Consider the following 17,414-nt stretch of genomic DNA (forward strand, 5'->3'; position numbering starts at 1 on the left):
TTGGGCTTCCCTATGGCACTGGCTACCAGAAGCGCAAATGTGATTTTTGGTTTCTCCAGTGTGTTTGTTTCCTATGTCAGGGATGCAGGAGGAGGAGAGAGGAAACCGGGTGAGCAGACCCCGGGCCCCGCCGCTGGGAGTCAGCAGTCACGCTGACTGTTTCTGCAAACGCCAACTACTGTAGAAAATGCTAGAAACAAATCTAGATGCCTGATTTTCTCCGAGGCCGCCACTTCAGGGGTGCTCCGGGGCGAGCATGAGACGCTGTTCCATGTCCCGGGCGCGCGCCCTCTGCTCCAGCCGGACAGGAGACCGCGCGGGCTGCTCTCCGCCGCCACAGACGCGTCATTAGCGTTAATTATTGTCTGTGATCCGGAGGGAGCCATCCCCAAATATTAATCATGATGGGGAGGCCAGGCAGCCTTCTGCGGTCGTAAAAGCACATAAAGCATTTTGGATTATGGACTTTTTATGATTTACACTCGACTTGAACTGAAGCGGGCATATGTGCTGAGTGCTTATTAAAAATCCGAGGGGATTTATGGTAAATCATAAGTCTTGTTATAAAATAAGTTGCCTTTCTATTATTTTTCAAGACGATTTTGTGAGAATGGTGGTGGTGGCGGGGGAGTCCATCCTTTTGTTATAGGGCAACCCCAATATAAAATAAAACGGGTTGCCTGGCTGTGGGTCCTCACCCGCACGCTTTCAAGGGACTTACGAATACTCCACTGCAGGCACACACAGAAGGTTCATAAAAGGTTTATTGACAAGGGAAAAAGAAATAAGGAAATGTACAACTCAGGGAGAAAATAGGGAAATAAAGTCTTTAATGCGTCCTACCCGATCCGCCGACCTGGCTGGCGGGGAGCCAAAATGGGGGACCCCCCCCCCAAGCCCACGTGTCTGGCTTTCTACCAACCTGGCTGCTGAACCCCACCCTCAGGTCCCAGCCACCTTCCCTTGGGTGGTGATGGGGTGTGGAGTTCCCAGTGTCTTTGGCTTTGGCCTGGGGTGGGGGTGGAGTCCACAAAGCCCGTATGGAATCAGCTTTAGGACAGCCTTTTCCCCCTAATACTTTCTTCATTTTGTTCTTATCAGAAAAATAAATTGAAAAAAAACAAAAAACAAAACACAGCATCTACTTAGGGGGGCTTTCACCATTAGGCTGCGGGTGCGATGTTTGAATTTTCTCTAAGCATTCCTGCCAAGCCCCGGGGATTCTTCTCTGGAGCAGCAGCCCAGTCCATTCTGGAAAGTTCTGAAGTGCTGAACCCATCACTACTCGCTAAGCCCAGAGTTCTCCCATGATAACCTTTCGAGTGGGGATGCAGCTATGAGTCCCCCAATGTCCTGAGGGTGAGCGAGGGAGGCTCCGGGGTCCAAGCCTGCAGGTCCGCCTGGGGCGCCGGTGCGGCAGCCCACGCTTCCTGAGGTGGTGGTGACGGCGTCAGCACATGAGGACGCTCAGAGCACCAGCGCCTGCGGGCTCGCCCCGGACGGCCTGACTTGGCCTGAGAATACACAACCCGGCCTGTCCTCCACCCTGATCTGGAGCCTCACGAAGGTGACCCGCTGCCCCGGGCTTGAACGGGGAGCCCAACATGTCCTGTGCCTCGCTCGGTTCCAGTCAAGCCGGGCTGGTGGCCGTCCCCGTGCTGCTTACTGGCTCTTCACGCCAGGACTTTCCAGCCCCAAAGACCTGCCCAGGGGCTCCACGTAGATTCCCTGGGCCTGGCCTGGCCTGGCCTGGCTCCTCGCTCCTCTGTGGGTGAAGATGTTATTTTCCTTTTCAGGTTAATAGAATTTAAGACAGATTCTGCCACTCGCCACAGAAAGGGGGCCGAGGGATCCAGCCTGTCCCACATATCCCGTGAGACTCCTCTCACACGGCGGGTCCTGCTGTGCTGTTATTTTTCTGTCAACACCTCTCCCCAAGGCATTTGGAACCACCCACAGCACAGCTCTCAGCGCCTGTGGATCCGGAGCCCGCATGCACTCCTGCGACAGACCCAGAATGTTAATAATAACAGCCTCCATTTCCATGGCGTTTGCTTCCAGGGGGGTCAAAGAATCTAGTATAGTTTTCTTCTTACCCTGCTCCAGTATCGCAGGAAGGAACACAGAAACCCCCAAGCTGTGAGGCCCTGGGCAGCCACCTCTCCTCTGAGAGCACATTTCCCAAGGTGTTAAAGCTGGGTAGGGAGGTGAGGCAGGAGCTGGTGTCCCATAAGGTGGGGAGACGTTACCATTAACATCTTGACTGCAGGGTTTCCCGAAACAAATGGTATTGAATGTTAATGTTTGCAAATAAGGTCTGAGGAAATACTGACTCTGCACTGTCACTCAGAAGCTGGAAAAATCACCCTCCTGCTTCCTTCCCAACACATCTTTCACTGAAAAGTAGCATGAGATGAACGGAAATAGTTTTAAGAGATCCACTTGCTGTCTCTTATTACCGAATTCTCTAGGGAAAGAATACCATTATGCCATGAAGTTGGGGCATAAGCCGGTGTGACATGCCCGAGTGAGGCTATGAGTTACAGCGTCTTCTCGGTTCTCCCCAAGTAGGAAAGAGGAGCAAGAAAGATGAGTCTGTGTCACCCGCACTTGTGAACAATGCATGGAAATCATCCCTCCTTAAAGGCTTGTGATCCAATGGACAATCTGCGTCCTGCCACCCTATTCAAGCCCCTTTGGGCCAACATAGCTCAAATACGAACCACAAGGAGCCGCTGGACTAGAAGGAGACTTGTCACCGCTTCGTACGCAACAGTAGTTGGCCTGTTCTGCACACTGTGCATGGAGTGGAGACGCAGCCTGGCCCCTGGGAGAATGTCAAGCAGATCTAGTTCCTGACAGGTGCCAGGAATGAGGATGCCCACTAGGGGCGAGAACGCGGGCCTGCTGATACCAGCAGAAAACAACTCTGTTCCTCCTCAGACCAGTTCCCCCACCTGCAAGCCCGGGTTCCCTCTCCCCCTCCCTATAGAAACCTGCCTTCCCCTGACAATGGGCGGAGACTTCACTGACCCCCACCTGGGTCTGTGACTCTTGCCCGGGGGCACAATAAATTTTCCCTGCCTTTGAGAAACTTGGCCTAGCTTTCCTTTTCTTTACCCCATCGAAACTTTCAGTTCCTTCTTCGGGCTACAAAGCAACTGGCTGGACATGCATGGGAGGCACCAAGAAAACATTTAGCTCTCAGCTAGTTGATAAGACAAAGAGAATAAACGCTGCAAAGAGAGAAGACCTAGGTGGAGTCAGAGAGAGAAAGCTTGCGGGGAGCACCGCAGATGTACCCTGTGGGTCTGTTAGACTTGGTGGCCTGCTGGGCCACCACCTTGGTTACGTGCAGTTCTGCGTTCAAACACAAGGCCAGTCCGGAACAGCCAATTAATTACAATACTCTTTTCAGATTGAGCAGGAGCAGGATGTGTGCGCTCCTGGAACAATGGGCTGTGTCAGGGGGTACGAGGGGGACGCCCGGGGGGCCACTCACGGATGCATGACCCTGCCCTCCCAGAGACGGATCTGCGGGTCACCTTGTCAATAAGGTCGGAAGCGTGAGTAGGGGATCTGGGGTGCGGTTTCCATCTCAGTACCGGGTCATCCGGGGATGCCAGCAGACTCCCCGCCCCCTGGAAGCCCTAGGTACATATGCACGTTGTTCTGTTAGGGGGAAAAGGCTGTCCTAAAGCTAATTCCATGCAGGCTTTGTGGACTCCACCCCCACCCCAGGCCAAAGCCAAAGAACACTGGGAACTCCACATCCCATCCCCACCCAAGGGAAGGGGGCTGGGACTGTTATAGAGCAGCCCCGATATTAAACGGGTTCCTGGCTATGGGTCCTCACCCGCGCGCTTTAAAGGACTTATGAATACTACAGACACACACAAAAGGTTAATAAAAGGTTTATTTATAAGAGAAAAGGAAATAAGGAAAATGTACAACTCAGGGAGAAAATAGGGAAATAAAGTCTTTCATGCGTCCTACCCGATCCGACGACCTGGAAACCCAAAATCACTCTCAGAGCTGGCCCGACGCTGCGCGCTGGCGGGGAGCCAAAAATGGGGGAATCCTCCAAAGCCCACGTGTCTGGCTTTATACCAACCTGGCTGCTGAACCCCACCCTCAGGTCCCAGCCCCCTTCCCTTGGGTGGGGATGGGATTTGGAGTTCCCAGTGTCTTTGACTTTGACCTAGGGTGGGGGTGGAGTCCACAAAGCCTATATGGAATTAGCTTTGGGACAGCCTTTTCCCCCTAACAGGACCTGAGGGTGGGGTTCAGCAGCCAGGTTGGTAGAAAACCAGACACGTGGGCTTTGGGGGAGGGGGGTCCCCCATTTTGGCTCCCCGCCAGCTCGCAGCGTCCGGCCAGCTCTGAGAGTGACTTTGGGTTTCCAGGTCGGCGGATCGAGTAGGACGCATGAAAGACTTTATTTCCCTGTTTTCTCCCTGAGTTGTCCATTTTCCTTCTTTCCTTTTCCCTTGTCAATAAACCTTTTATGAACCTTCTGTGTGTGCCTGCAGTGGAGTGTTCATAAGTCCCTTGTAAGCGCGCGGGTGAGGACCCACAGCCAGGCACCCGTTCAATATCGGGGCTGCCCTATAACAGTTCCATCTCCCCATCCTTTTTCCTTTGTTCTCCTGTCCTGCGGAGTTGATGCTGTATTATTTTTCTATCAATAAAGGCCAGGAGCTTGCTCCCTCAGGGGCGCCCACACTGCGCAGCCTGCCCCATGCTCGCCGGCCAGTGTGGTGTGGTCAACACGACGGCACCCAGTGAAGGATGGAGGAGCACAGCACAGAAGCCACGCTCCTCGCCCCACGCTCGTGCCGCTGCTCAGACTGCGAGTCCCAGCAGGCCAGGGCCCGGGCTTCCTGAGTGGGCGGCTGCTGGGGACCAGGGCAGGGCCTAGCGACCGGTGGACGCCGTAACACGGGGGCAGGCAGCCCACGCTCCCGCCTCTGCCCAACTGCCTCCTGGCACACTCCCTGGGGCTGCCCACGTGCGCCCACTCTGCTGGCTAATGCGCTCTCGCGCTCTCTCCCTGGCTCCTCCTCTGCCTCCCCTCATAAAGACCCTGCTGTTCAAACTCCCTGTGTGTCTGCTTTCGGGTCTCCTCATTCAGGGGAGCACTCAGGCCCACGTCACCCCTGAGCCCCTGGGGGGCGCCCTGTGACAGCAGGATTGAGCCCGACTCTAAGACGCTCAGGAAGGAGGGAGTAGACACGAGTCCAGGCACAGTGAGGAGCTGCATGCTTTCCACGAGTTGTGGGGTGGGGGGGGGCTGTTTATAAGCCAGGGCCAGCAGGCAGCATCGTGGGGTACGCTGAAGCAGATGTCATGTCACATCACCTAAGCCGTGAGTCAGGTGAGTGGGGTGCATGTCTCCCCTTCGAGGCATGGGGTCTAACCGGCACAGCGGCAGCAGCGCTTAATTTCTCATTTTCTTTTTGACAGACAAGATGCTCAAATACGACATGGACTGTACTTGTGCTACGCGATCATTTTTGCGATGAAAGAGGGTAGCCTATAATTTCACTCACTCACTCATGCTGGAAACTATCCAGAAAGCTCTCAGTGGAGGCTACCCTCCCACCCACCCTCTTCCTCTCACCAGACGCGCGCGAGCACAGGGCCGGTCACCACCGCGCAGCGCCTACCTCGTGCCAGGCTCTGTTAGAGCAGGTCACTCATTTGCCCATCGATTCTTTTCACAGGCCTATGAGGCAGGTTTCACAACATCACCCGCTTCACAGAGGGAGAAACCGAGGCCCAGAGATGAGGTCACTTGCCTAAGGCGTCCCGCAGATGAGGAGCAGAGCCAGACCCTGACCCCAGGCAGCCAGCTCTCTGCCTGCCCCCCCGCACACTGCCCGGGGCCAGGCCAGCTCCATGGCCACCTCACCAGGCCCTTAAACACCAGACATGGTCACTGTCGGCTCAGGCCCCAAAGCCAGAAGCACAGACCCCGGGAAAAAGCACCCAGCCTAGAGGAGGGGCAAGACGCCCGCCCGGAGCCTGCAGGCCACAGGACACTGGCTGCAGACACCTTCCTTACCTTCCTGAGCCTGCTGCCACCTGGACACCTCAAGGTCCCCCACTGCCCTCCCCATATTGGCTCTGACCGGTCACTTTGGGATTGATTGTGAATAGAGGACAGCACGCCGGAGCCCACACAGCACTTGCCCAGGCCCCTCGTGGCCACCGTGGTGGGCTGAAGGGGGCAGGTGGGGAGGTTGAGGGTGCTGGGGGTTGCACCCCCACGGCTGAGCTTGGCGGGGCCTGGGATCCTGGCCAGTCTCGCTGCCCATTTCTTTCCCCTATTTTGTCCGGGGATCCGCAGGGAGCTCCTGATACATCTTCAAATAGGAACAAGGACACAGAAACCCAACCCACGCCGGGAAGTCCAGGGAGAAGAATCACATCCGTGCGCCACAGGGAGGACACGTTCACCTGGCCACTGCCTCACGCCCCGCGGGAAAGGAAAGTGACGCATGAGTCGGTCCCTGGCCACTGGGGCGAGCGTGTCCCTGGGTTGACTTGTTCGGCGCTTTGTCCACACGACCCAGGGGCGCGTCCAAGCGCGTGGCCTCTAGTGAGACGTTCAACGCAATCCGTGACCTGAGGCCCTTCCCGCCTGCGGGACTCACGCAAGGACCCGCTCATGTCCCCCAACATGAAGAGAGAAACTGGGGAGAAATCCTGCAGCCGCGTGGGGGTGGGGGCACTTATGTGGGGGAGCTGGACCCCCCTTCTTGAACACAGCCAGATCCCCAGACACCGGCCCCTCGGGTGGGATCGGCGGCTCCGTCCCCGGCCCTGAGAAACATTGGCAGCCCCTGGCGGTGCCAAGAAATGCCATTTGTCGGAGAAAAAGTCAAACTGGGGCACAAACATGGCGCAGATCACCTGTTTTATAATAAGCATGAGGTGCACCGGGTTTATTCTGTGACGTGGGTGTGTCTCTCCTGTGCCCACAGTCTCCGGCGGCGTCTGAGGGGTGCTGGTCCCTCCCCCGAGGGCGCCTCCTGATGGGCACGCTGCGCTGGCCGTCCAGGAGAGTCAGCCGCGCATCTGCGCCTGAGTCAATGGTAGCCCGCGAGTTCCATCCCGGGGAGGTGGGGCGGGCCGGCCGTGGCCTGGGGAGTCACTGTGGCTGCTGGGAGCAGCCTCTCCAGCACCCGCCAGCCCCGGCGGCCTCTACCCCTCTGGTCCGCACCTAGACCAGCTTCTTCCCAACTTGCAGCGATAATGAACTCCAAAAACACAGCAGCCAACATTGGACAGAGAGGCTTGTTTTTTGATATTTTTAATTAGCTGTGCCCCTAACCCAATTAAAAAGGCTTTGGGGCTCCCCACAGCATGGAGCAGCTGCATTTGTGGGAGTAATTAAGGGTGAGGCTCCTCAGAGAGGCCTGGGCCAAAGCTTAGGCTCTGTGTAAACCCCAAACTCAGCCTCTGCAGATGGGAAATGTCTCTAAACAGATGCCCACTCGGGCGCTGCTGAGACTCAGACATAAAAACAGCCCAGGAAAACTCCAGAAAGTCAGACAAACAATAAGACAGAGTGAGTGCAGAAAGAACCGGCGCCGAGAAGGCCCGCAGACGCCACCCAGAATGCAAACATCACTTAGGCGAACACGGGACTTCATTATTTCCTAGTTAACGAGTTTTCAAATAAGCTCAGAACATTCTGGTGATGTCTTTACTTAACATTGCAAATTCACAAACTGTCAAGAATCCACTGGGGTAAACGAAGAGACGCCTGAACCTCCCTAATTGCCACCTTGCGGCGGCTCCCGGCTCTCTGTTTAGCTGTGGCGAGCTCTGCGCCCTGTCTCCCGGGGCTGGGGCACGGCCGCTGACCGCCGCGCTGCCCACGGTCAGGCCGACAGGGCAGCGGCGCTGGCATGGGCAGGAGCGCCCAGGCCACTGGGCAGTGAAGGCACTGGGGGATCTCGCCCCCGCATGACCACAGGCTCCTGGGCCCTCGCCCCAAACAAGCGTGGGCAGGGGTGACTCCTGCCTGCACGGGCACTGCTGGTGCTCGTGAGTGCTGGTGAGAGCCGCGCGAGCGGACGGTCTCCTTCCTGCCAGCTGCCGCCCCTCCCTGCGCCTCTCACTGGCCAGAGACAGACTGAAGATGCTTAAAGACATGATGAAGACACAGCACCCTGCACCCCGCTTTCCCCGGGGTCCCTGCGCCCGGCCTCAGCAGCGGGCTTCATTGCACCCCCTCCGCCGGCTTCTCCCACGAGTCTGCCAGGCCTGGGAGGCGCCTGCAGCTGAGTGGGTCCTCCCTGGCCGAGCGGACCACGCTGCGCTCCGCAGGTGCTCTGGGGCTGGGAGTCCCAGTGTGACGCTGGAGACTCCCACCGCACCGCCTCTGGGTGTCTGCCCCATGGAGGGGTCGGGATGGGAACAGAAGACGATGCACTTGAGCCAAGGGATTGCTGACGGGGATCCAGACGCACAGGTAGGGGAGTCTTCTGAAGAATCTTTAAGAATCTTCTTAAAACCTTTGGAGATGCCTGTCGAGTGATTTCGGGTCCTGGTTCCAAATTGGTTTGGGGATACAGCATGCCTTCTTGGGGTGATGTCGCCCAGAGAGTGAGAATTCACTGTCGGGATGCTGGGATCATCGGGGTCATCACCACAAGTGACAAGTCACCGCCTGGGCGTGGATCATCCGTGAGTTCACAGTAACCGGTGCTGACAAACCGCCCTCCAGTGGCTCAGGGAGGCGTGTGAAAGCTGAATTCTGCACACGCAACAAGTCACTTTCCAGGAGAAGTACGGGCATGCTTACCCTAAACGTGGTTCTTTTCTTTACTGGAAATTAATTTTCTAATTTCAATTTTCAGGAAATTTAGCTTTCATTTGCTAAATCCAGCAACGATGCAGACAGATCTTAGTCTGACCCTACTTGTTAATTTTTCTATGCGTGCGACTAGCAAGACCTGTAGCTATTCCAGCATTACACTGAGCCTTTCCCCTGAAGGCAGAAGTGAAGAGAGCATGTGTATAAGGGGTGGGTGCCTCCTGCTGGAACAGTCACAAGGAAGCTGTGCCTTGTGGAGATAAACGCTCTCCAAGGCATCAAGATACTGGCTAGACGCAGAGGTCTTAATTAAGAGCCACGCACTGTGTACGTGTGGACATCTCTTTGATGGTGCTAAGGCTGCTAACCACCTGCTCTACCGAGGTCTTTCTAGGGGCCTGTGGGATGAGCTGCTCCTGAATTTAATGAGAAACCGCCAAGGATGGGTTAAGTTGCTGGCAGGTTGCCTCCATCCCAACTTGCATGCCGAGAAATCGCATGTTGAGAAGCACAATTTCAGTGCAACTGGAGGAGATGAAGAGTGTCTTAAATCCTTCAAAATCCTCTTCAGCTGGCTCGCAGGCCTGAGGGAAGAGCCTCAGACGACGACATGGATACAGCCTGGTGACCGGGAGCATGGCACCATCTGTCTGGTGGGGTGCAGCCGGACTGATCCTCCCCCCTCCTGTGAGCCTCCAGCCCTTGCTGCCCGGCCATTGGTCTGGTGATGGTCTGAGCCTCCTATTTCTTGGGCAACTTACTTGTTGGGCATTATTTTTTTAATCTATAAAATGCAAGTATCCTGCTTCATAATATTGTTGGTAAGGATAAAATGAAAATAGCATATGTAAAGTGCCTAGAGCAAAGCAAGATGACTGCAATCTCTCTCCATCCATCATCCATCCATCATCCATCCATCATCCATCCATCCATCCATCATCCATCCATCCATCCATCCATCATCCATCCATCCATCATCCATCCATCCATCCATCCATCCATCCATCCATCCATCCATCCATTCATTCATCTATCCACACACCCAACCACTCATTTATCTATATTGATCATAGCCATCAACCAATGATCTATTACTGAGCATATGTCTATTTATTGATATCTATCTATCTATCTATCATCATCATCATCACCCTCTTTAAAGCATGAATTCATATCAGGGAACATTTTACGAATGGTTTGAAACCTGGTTCTCTGTCACTGGCTGGAGCATGCTCAGACCTCTAACATTGCTTTATTCTGCTGAAATCCAGAACAAACAACCTGGATCACCCAAGAGAGATTCCTATGTTGTTAGTATCTTGTCATGTAACGGCCCTGGACTATATAACTGCACGGGTGCTGCTTCTGCACCGGGACCTTGACAGTCCCTTCAGTCCTAAGACTAAATTCCTAGCCACTGTGTCACCCACAGAATCTGACACACCCCGAGGAGCATCACCAGTTAGTCGTGTCTATTGATGCCGGCCTGTGGAACGGGGCCTGGGCTTTGTGCAAATGAAGCAGTTGCTACCTTGCCTGGCGCTCCAGGAAAGCGCAGGAGTTAATTGTCGCCCTTATCAATGAATCGACTTGGAGAATGACTCCCTGAAAGGGTGATCCCTAACTGCTGCTAATGGAGACTAGATACATGCTCATGTTTTCAGGATGAGCTGGAGTTCACCAGACCTGGAATAATTAGCTGCACCCAGCCACAGGGCAGGGACCACATCATCAGCATATATTCAAAACACACATGAGCATCAGCTCAGAACTTGTTCGAATTTTTCTTTTGCCCCTGCTTTCTAAAATATATACGTGCATACTTTACTAGACTGTACTTCTTTCCTGTTACAAGTAATTGTTAAAAAGAGAAAATAGGGGCCTCCCTGGTGATGAGGGGGTTAAAAACAGCACAATCAAGCTATCACAAGCCACTGCAGCACGAGTTCAATCCCGGGCCAGGGAGGTGATCCACATGGCACTGCAGACCTCTCCTGTCTCCCCGTTGCTCCCCTCAGCAGTGGATTTCAGTGGCTCCACCTGTTCTGCTCCCCACTATGTCTCTGGTGAGTTCTCTCACACCCCTACCACACACCTCAGGCCTGTACCCCAGTTCTTGTATGCATAAATAAATAAACAAACAAACAAACAAATAAATAAATCTTTTAAAGAAAAGGGGGAATCCTGCAAGAAGAGCACCTCCAAGGCCCATGTGAGCACAGGAGCAGTCCAATGGGCGAGCCCTACCCAGCACCCACCACAAAATGAGGTTCCCGGTCGGACTTCAGCCTGCTAGTTCCTGGGGCTTCTGCCACTGTGTGGTGCCCACCCAGGAGGTTTGCATGTACAAGAGGAATGTGGAGGGGGCTGAATGTTGACCCCCCGGAGGCATCAGGACCTGTCCCAGCCACTTCCACATATTACCTGATATGGAAGCAAGTACAGTAAGGCGGGGGTGGCCCCAGATAACCTGGGCAGTCCTAAATGCAGCTGCAAGAATCCTTGTAAACGTGAGGCAGCGTGTTGCGGGCAAAGGGAGGGAGGGAGGCAGAGGGACAATGGAAGCAAAGACAGGAGGGAGGCAATCGTCGGCCAGCCTGGGAGAGGCGAGAACAAACCCTTCCCTGAGTGCCTGAAGGGAGCGGAGCTGCTAACAACTGAAACCTTGGCCTAGTGCGGCTGATTTCAGACTCACAGCCTCCAGGAGTCCAGGAGACATCGCTGTCATTTTAAGAAGCTAAACTTGTCAAAATATTAAAAAAAAAAAAAGCCATAGGAAACAAATACAAATATTCTTGATAATATCTACTTTCTGGATAAAATCTCTAAGTTCTTATAACTAATTATTACTACTGCAGGGAAGTTTGGTAGAAACACTGCATCTCAGGCCCATCTTTGGAATCAAAATTTGCTCTTTAATGACATCTGAGGTAGTTCATGGGCACGTTCATTTGAAAAAATCCCTGCTCTGAAGAGTCTGTGGCCTTCCGGTGCAAAGAGCTTCTCACTTCTCACAGTCCTGAGTCACCAATTGGAGGAGGGTAAGTGTCGTGTGGACGGGTGGGGGGAGTCCGTGAGCGTACCCCTGCAGGCAAGACCCCCTGAACTGCACCCCAACACATCCTAGTGAGAGGGGAGTGGTCACCTGCTCCGGAGCGGATGGGGGACGTGCCTGCAGCACCGGCCATGCACTGGCAGGACCACAGCGGGGGCACCAGCTCATGTGGCCGGGGTGACCGGTGACCTTGACCCTCGCTCGCAGTAGAAAGCGGGTATTTCTGTGATCCCTGAACACCATCTAAAGCCACATGTACACTTCTTACTGCAGTTTTTCACAAAGCAAAAGGGTTGAATTACGGCACCTCCAGCCCAGGCAGGCTCATTAAACAGTTCGGGTGGATTCCAGAAGCCGTGGAAGACTGTTTTCTGTCCTGGAGAAGAAAACAGCTGAGGAAATTCGCCTGTCAGCTCCCGCTTTAATAGGCAGCAGCGAAATGCCGGCGTCAACACCACGGCGATAAATGTGGATGGCAGCTAATTTTTAATTGGCACGTACGTTCTTGCACCTGCCGCAGGAGTTTCGCACGTTTATCAACATCCTGAAGCGCTTACTCGGTGTGGCGGTCTTGTTCTTCCACGTGTGTCGGCTCTGCTCAGCGCCCTCTGCTCACACGCTTTGGGGTGAAGGAAAGATGGCGCCACAGTTGGCTAGCTGGAGATGAGCTCAGGGTACTAGTTCTGATTCTTCCATTTTCCAGACATGAGAAAACCCCGAAGGTAGAAAACTGCTGCTCAGGGTTTCAACTCCCAATGGTTCTGGAAGTTTCCAGGATGACAGAACATTCTAGCAAGCTGAGGCATGAACAGAGACTTGGTGGGGGAGCAGATGAAGCGGTGAGAGCGAGGATATGAGTTACCGGCACACATGGCCTGAGCTCTACATGTCCTCTCCCCAGTTTTATGTCCACCTTGAACCTCAGAACGGGCCTCATCTCCTTATTTGGAAACAAGTATCTCAGGACAGTATTATTTTGGTTAAGGAGACATTCGTACCTGACTAGAGTGGACCCTGAACCCGATAACCGTCATCATATGGGAACGTGCGCTGGGACGCAGACACACAGCAAGCAGCACGGAGACGGCGTGAGCACGCAGGGGGCCAAGTTGTCGGGGGTTGGGAGCAGCCGCCAGAGCCAGGCAGAGGCGAGCAGGCTCCTTCCCCACAGCCTCCGAGGACGTGTGTCCTAACACCACCTTCATTGGGGACGTTGGGGCTACAGAAAACGTTTAGTGAGATGACACATTTCTTTTGCTTTCAGTCACCCAGCTTGTGGCGAGCCGCCACGACGGCTGCAGGCACCAGCCCGGCCCGCCCAGCCCGGAGGGAGAGTGAGGCCGCGGCCCTGGCAGCGTGGCTTTGTCAGACACGAGCTGTGAGCCACTCCCCGGCGGGTCCTTCAATCAGCGGCTCCACTTAACCCGCATGGCAGTCTGCAGACGCATCGTTACCCTTAGTCTACGCTCGCTGGCCCGAGGAGCTGCGGCGGGTGGCTGGTGTAGGGCTTGGGCCTTGGTAGTTCCAATCAGGGCTCAAGTCTTCACAGCCGCACTAGAATCTCTCGGTGATGACGGCGAGAGGAGGGCGTCATCTTCTAACTCACTGTTCTTGGAACCAAGGGCGCCCTCGCTCTGCTGTGCTACGGCTTTCTACTTGAAAGTGACCTTAGACACTGGAGACAAATAGTCAATTAGTTAATTACTTCGTCAGCAGGAAGCAACAAGCTCACAGCAGGGAATTCTTACAGTTCATCCTTAGGACCAACGCGAACAGTTGCATTCAGTGCCTCCTACTGTCCCAGGCGCAGCTTGCTCAGATGAGTCATCGTGCTGCTGAAGGAAGAGGCAGAGACACATGGAAGATCACCCTCTTTCAAGCGGGAGCACCTCCAGGGAACGTAATCATACACTCAGTTGTGTCTCTGAATCTAATGCAACCGCAGATACGTCACAGAAGAGGACATTGAGACCTCGACGTGAAAAGGCTGTTATCCGAAAGGTGAGGCATTTGGCTAAAGGTTTGGGGTCAGAATCCAGGTTTCCTCACTCATAGTCCAATGTTCATTGTTTCCTTCCATCTATCCATATACTCTATCGTTGATCTATTTGTTCATCCATCCATCCGTCCACCCACCTACCCACCCACCCACCCATCCATCCACCCATCCATTATCTGTCTGTCTGTGTAACATCTATGCATCTATCCACCCATCCACTAAGCTCTCATCCACCCCTCCATGCATCCGTGCCCCACCCATCCACATATTCATCCACATATTCATCCATCCATGCACCCAGCAATTCTGAAGCAAGTGCTAAGGACAGTCGCTGGGAATATAAGGCTGAGGGGACACTGTCCCTGCACTCAGGAGCTCAGTAATAGGGATTTTGAGCAACCATGATATTCAAATGTTTGCGTCATTTGAGGGTTACCAGAAATAGGGTGCGAGAAAAACACAGGTGGAGATTAATTTGAGTGCGTGTTGGCAACCCCAAACAGCCCCACCTGTTTTTTTTCTTTTTAAGTGAGCTCCAGTTCTACAGTTCTCTTTTCCACAGTTTTTTAAAATCAGGTGACAAGTTTCAGGAAAATATAGTTATTGCTAAATCACCAAGAATAATAAACATCACGGGCTCTGCCAGACATCATTATGGAACTTGTTTTTAGTGCACAAAGTTGTCACGTATCTGCACACGTGTGCGGTTTTGCGTGGGCCTGTGTCATGGGACACGATGCCAAGGCTCCAGAGAAGTTTGTCCCAGGGAGAGCTGCCTCTGGCCACACCCTGCGGGGCGGCTGCCTCTCCCCATGCTGCCCTCCCCCTCCACGACGCAGGCGCTGCACGTCAGCAGGGGCGGGCCGAGAGTGGGGTTCTGGGGGTCAGACTGGCCTGGCCTCAAGTGTCCCGTCACTGGGAGGTGCACATGAAATACTTCACACCTCCAAGCCTCGCCCCTGCACGGTGGGTGGAGTGAGGGCCATGCCAGGCCCATGGTGGCTGTGAGCATTATGTGGAGGCCTCTGTGTGAGCACGTAAGTCGTGGTAAGGCTTCCAAGTGCCCCACCCTGACACTGGCTGCCACGACAGGCTCCAGTCTCAGCAAAGGACGCGTCTTCAATAGTAAACGGTCGTGGCACCCACTTCTGAATTTCCTTTGCATCATTATCTGGTTTGATGTGCTCATTTAGGGTGTTACTTGGACACTCGGGTCCCTGCCATGAACAGGATGAGCCAGCGAGGCGCTGAAGTCAGGGCAGCGACCGGCGGCTCTGCTCTACTGCCGTGTGGCCTCAGGCGGTCACTGGTCTGGCCAGAGGGGACCTGCCCCGTGACCGGCCATTGGTGTCTTCTCCAGAGATGAAAACACAGAGATCCACGAGGGTGCATCCGTGTTAAGTCCACACAGCCAGATGGTGGCAGAACTCAATCCTGGCACAATGTCGTGCTTCCTTCCCCCCGTCCCCAAATTGGACCAGAAACATCTCCTCCTTGATGTGGGGTCTCCTTTACTCTGGGGTCTGACCCCCGGGCTCAGCCCCCACCCGCCCTCACCAGGGGCTGACCCTTTAGCCCGCAACTACAGGTGGGAGGCGAACGGTACTGATCTCAGCGTGATTCTGTAAAGATCGTATCACCCAGCAAGGGTTTCTTGCCTGATACCTGCACCCCATCATTATCACAGGCGTAAAGGACATCGCCTGTCTTCATTTGTGAGACTTTCGATAAAGGGAAAACCTTGATACTCAATATTTGCAAAACAGATCATAATTTCAAAAAATATTTTGATTTCATTTCTCATTCATTAACCAAATATTTATTGAAGACCTATTATCTGCTGATTCTTTTGTAGGTTTTGGGATAGAGCAGGGGCAACATACGTGGAGATCCTATAAATCTAGTAGAGTCAGAAGGACAATAATAAACGATGAGGAAATTACATCTGTATCAGGAGATGCCAGAACTAGAGAGAAAAGTGAAGCAGAGAGGGAGGTAAGGAAGGTGGGCGGGATGGAAGGAACTGAGCAAAATTGTTGACACTTTGATGGAGGAAGCAAGGGGGAAGGAGTCAGCCAGGGAGACACCTGGGTGGAGGGTGTCTAAGGAAAGAGAAGAGCAAGTGCAAAGGGCCCAGGCAGGAGGGTGCACGGTGAGGGGCACCAGAGGGGCAGCAGAGTCCAGTGTGATTGGGCAGAATGAGGGTGCCAGAAAGATGTTGACAAGGAAGCCAGAGAGCACGCAAGGGTCAGATCACGAAGGACCTTCACTGATGTACCCAGGGGGCCCAGATCTTCTCCTGGGGTCTTCTCCAGACAGTGAGGGGAATAAAAATAAACTCTTACTATGCCCGGTCACGGAGAGGTAGGGATGTTTGTTACAGCATCTAGAGAGCCTCATCCTGACAAACACAGAGGCCAGAGCCATAAACCAGGCGAGGAGTGTAGTGACTTGGATCTGGAAGTGAGCGGTGGCGGCTGAGAGGGGCCGACCCTGGATGTAGAACGAAGCTACCGGACACCAAGAGTTTCGGACAGATGTGAACACGGCTGGGAGACGGTGGGCGAGGGGTGGACGGCCCCCCGGGTTTGGGCCCAAATGGTGAGAGGATGGAGCTGTCACTGACTGAGGGGGAGAGGCGCACACTGAGGAGCTGCGAGGCAGGGGTGCTGGGGCGGGGCCGGGGGAGAGGACTCTTAGACGGGAGAGCGGGTGCTGAGGAGCCCGTCACAGGGCTGCCCAGTGTGCAGGGCTGGCTGGTCCCAGCCATGAGGACAGCTATAAAAATTGAACTGCCGGCAGCTTGCAATCAGCCACGGGGGAGGGTGGGCACCACACGCACTGGCATACGGTCACGGCAGGGCTGGTGGCTTAACATCCACCAGCAACCCGTTAGGCGTGGAGAGGGGAGGTCAGCGCTGACACAGCGTGACTCCGGAAGGGCTCCACGCATATATATACCCAGGCAGGAAGAGGCGGGAAGGAAACGCCCTCTCAGCTGTTCACAGCGTTGCCTGCCGCGCCCTGGACGCTTCCTCAGCCCCGGAATGGAATGTGACTTTCCATCAACGGGAAAGATGGGATCTCATCGTGGGCGCTCGTGTTTTTGTCTCTCGCTTTTAAACAATGCTTGTGGCTGAAGATGCTTCTGCCTTCGTTTTAATTCAAACTGAGCTCAGCTCACAGGGGAACAAGAGTAAGTCACATGAATTAGGCAGGTGTGTTTATGAGACGTAGTGAGCAAAACTATTTCTATTACCACGGATTCTATTTTAGGGCAGCCTGACGCTCTAGTCCTAATAAATGGAATCACTGGTGATACTTCAGGTCTTTGACATTTTAATTAAAAATGGCAAATTAAAGGATTAATAAATGAAACACTTATTGGAATACATCTTAGGTGGCTAGATGGGATGAACACGACTTCAATGGAAGTGTCTATGAATATGAGATGTTCAGGGTGTCTTGTGTTAAATTGTCTCCGGTGCCCCTGTTTGTCTTGTGTCTTTGTTTCTGCTGCTGAAGCTTCC

Source organism: Talpa occidentalis, unplaced genomic scaffold, assembly GCF_014898055.3.
Source record: "Talpa occidentalis isolate TD23 unplaced genomic scaffold, MPIMG_talOcc4v2.1 talOcc4.10, whole genome shotgun sequence".
Taxonomy (NCBI): domain Eukaryota; kingdom Metazoa; phylum Chordata; class Mammalia; order Eulipotyphla; family Talpidae; genus Talpa; species Talpa occidentalis.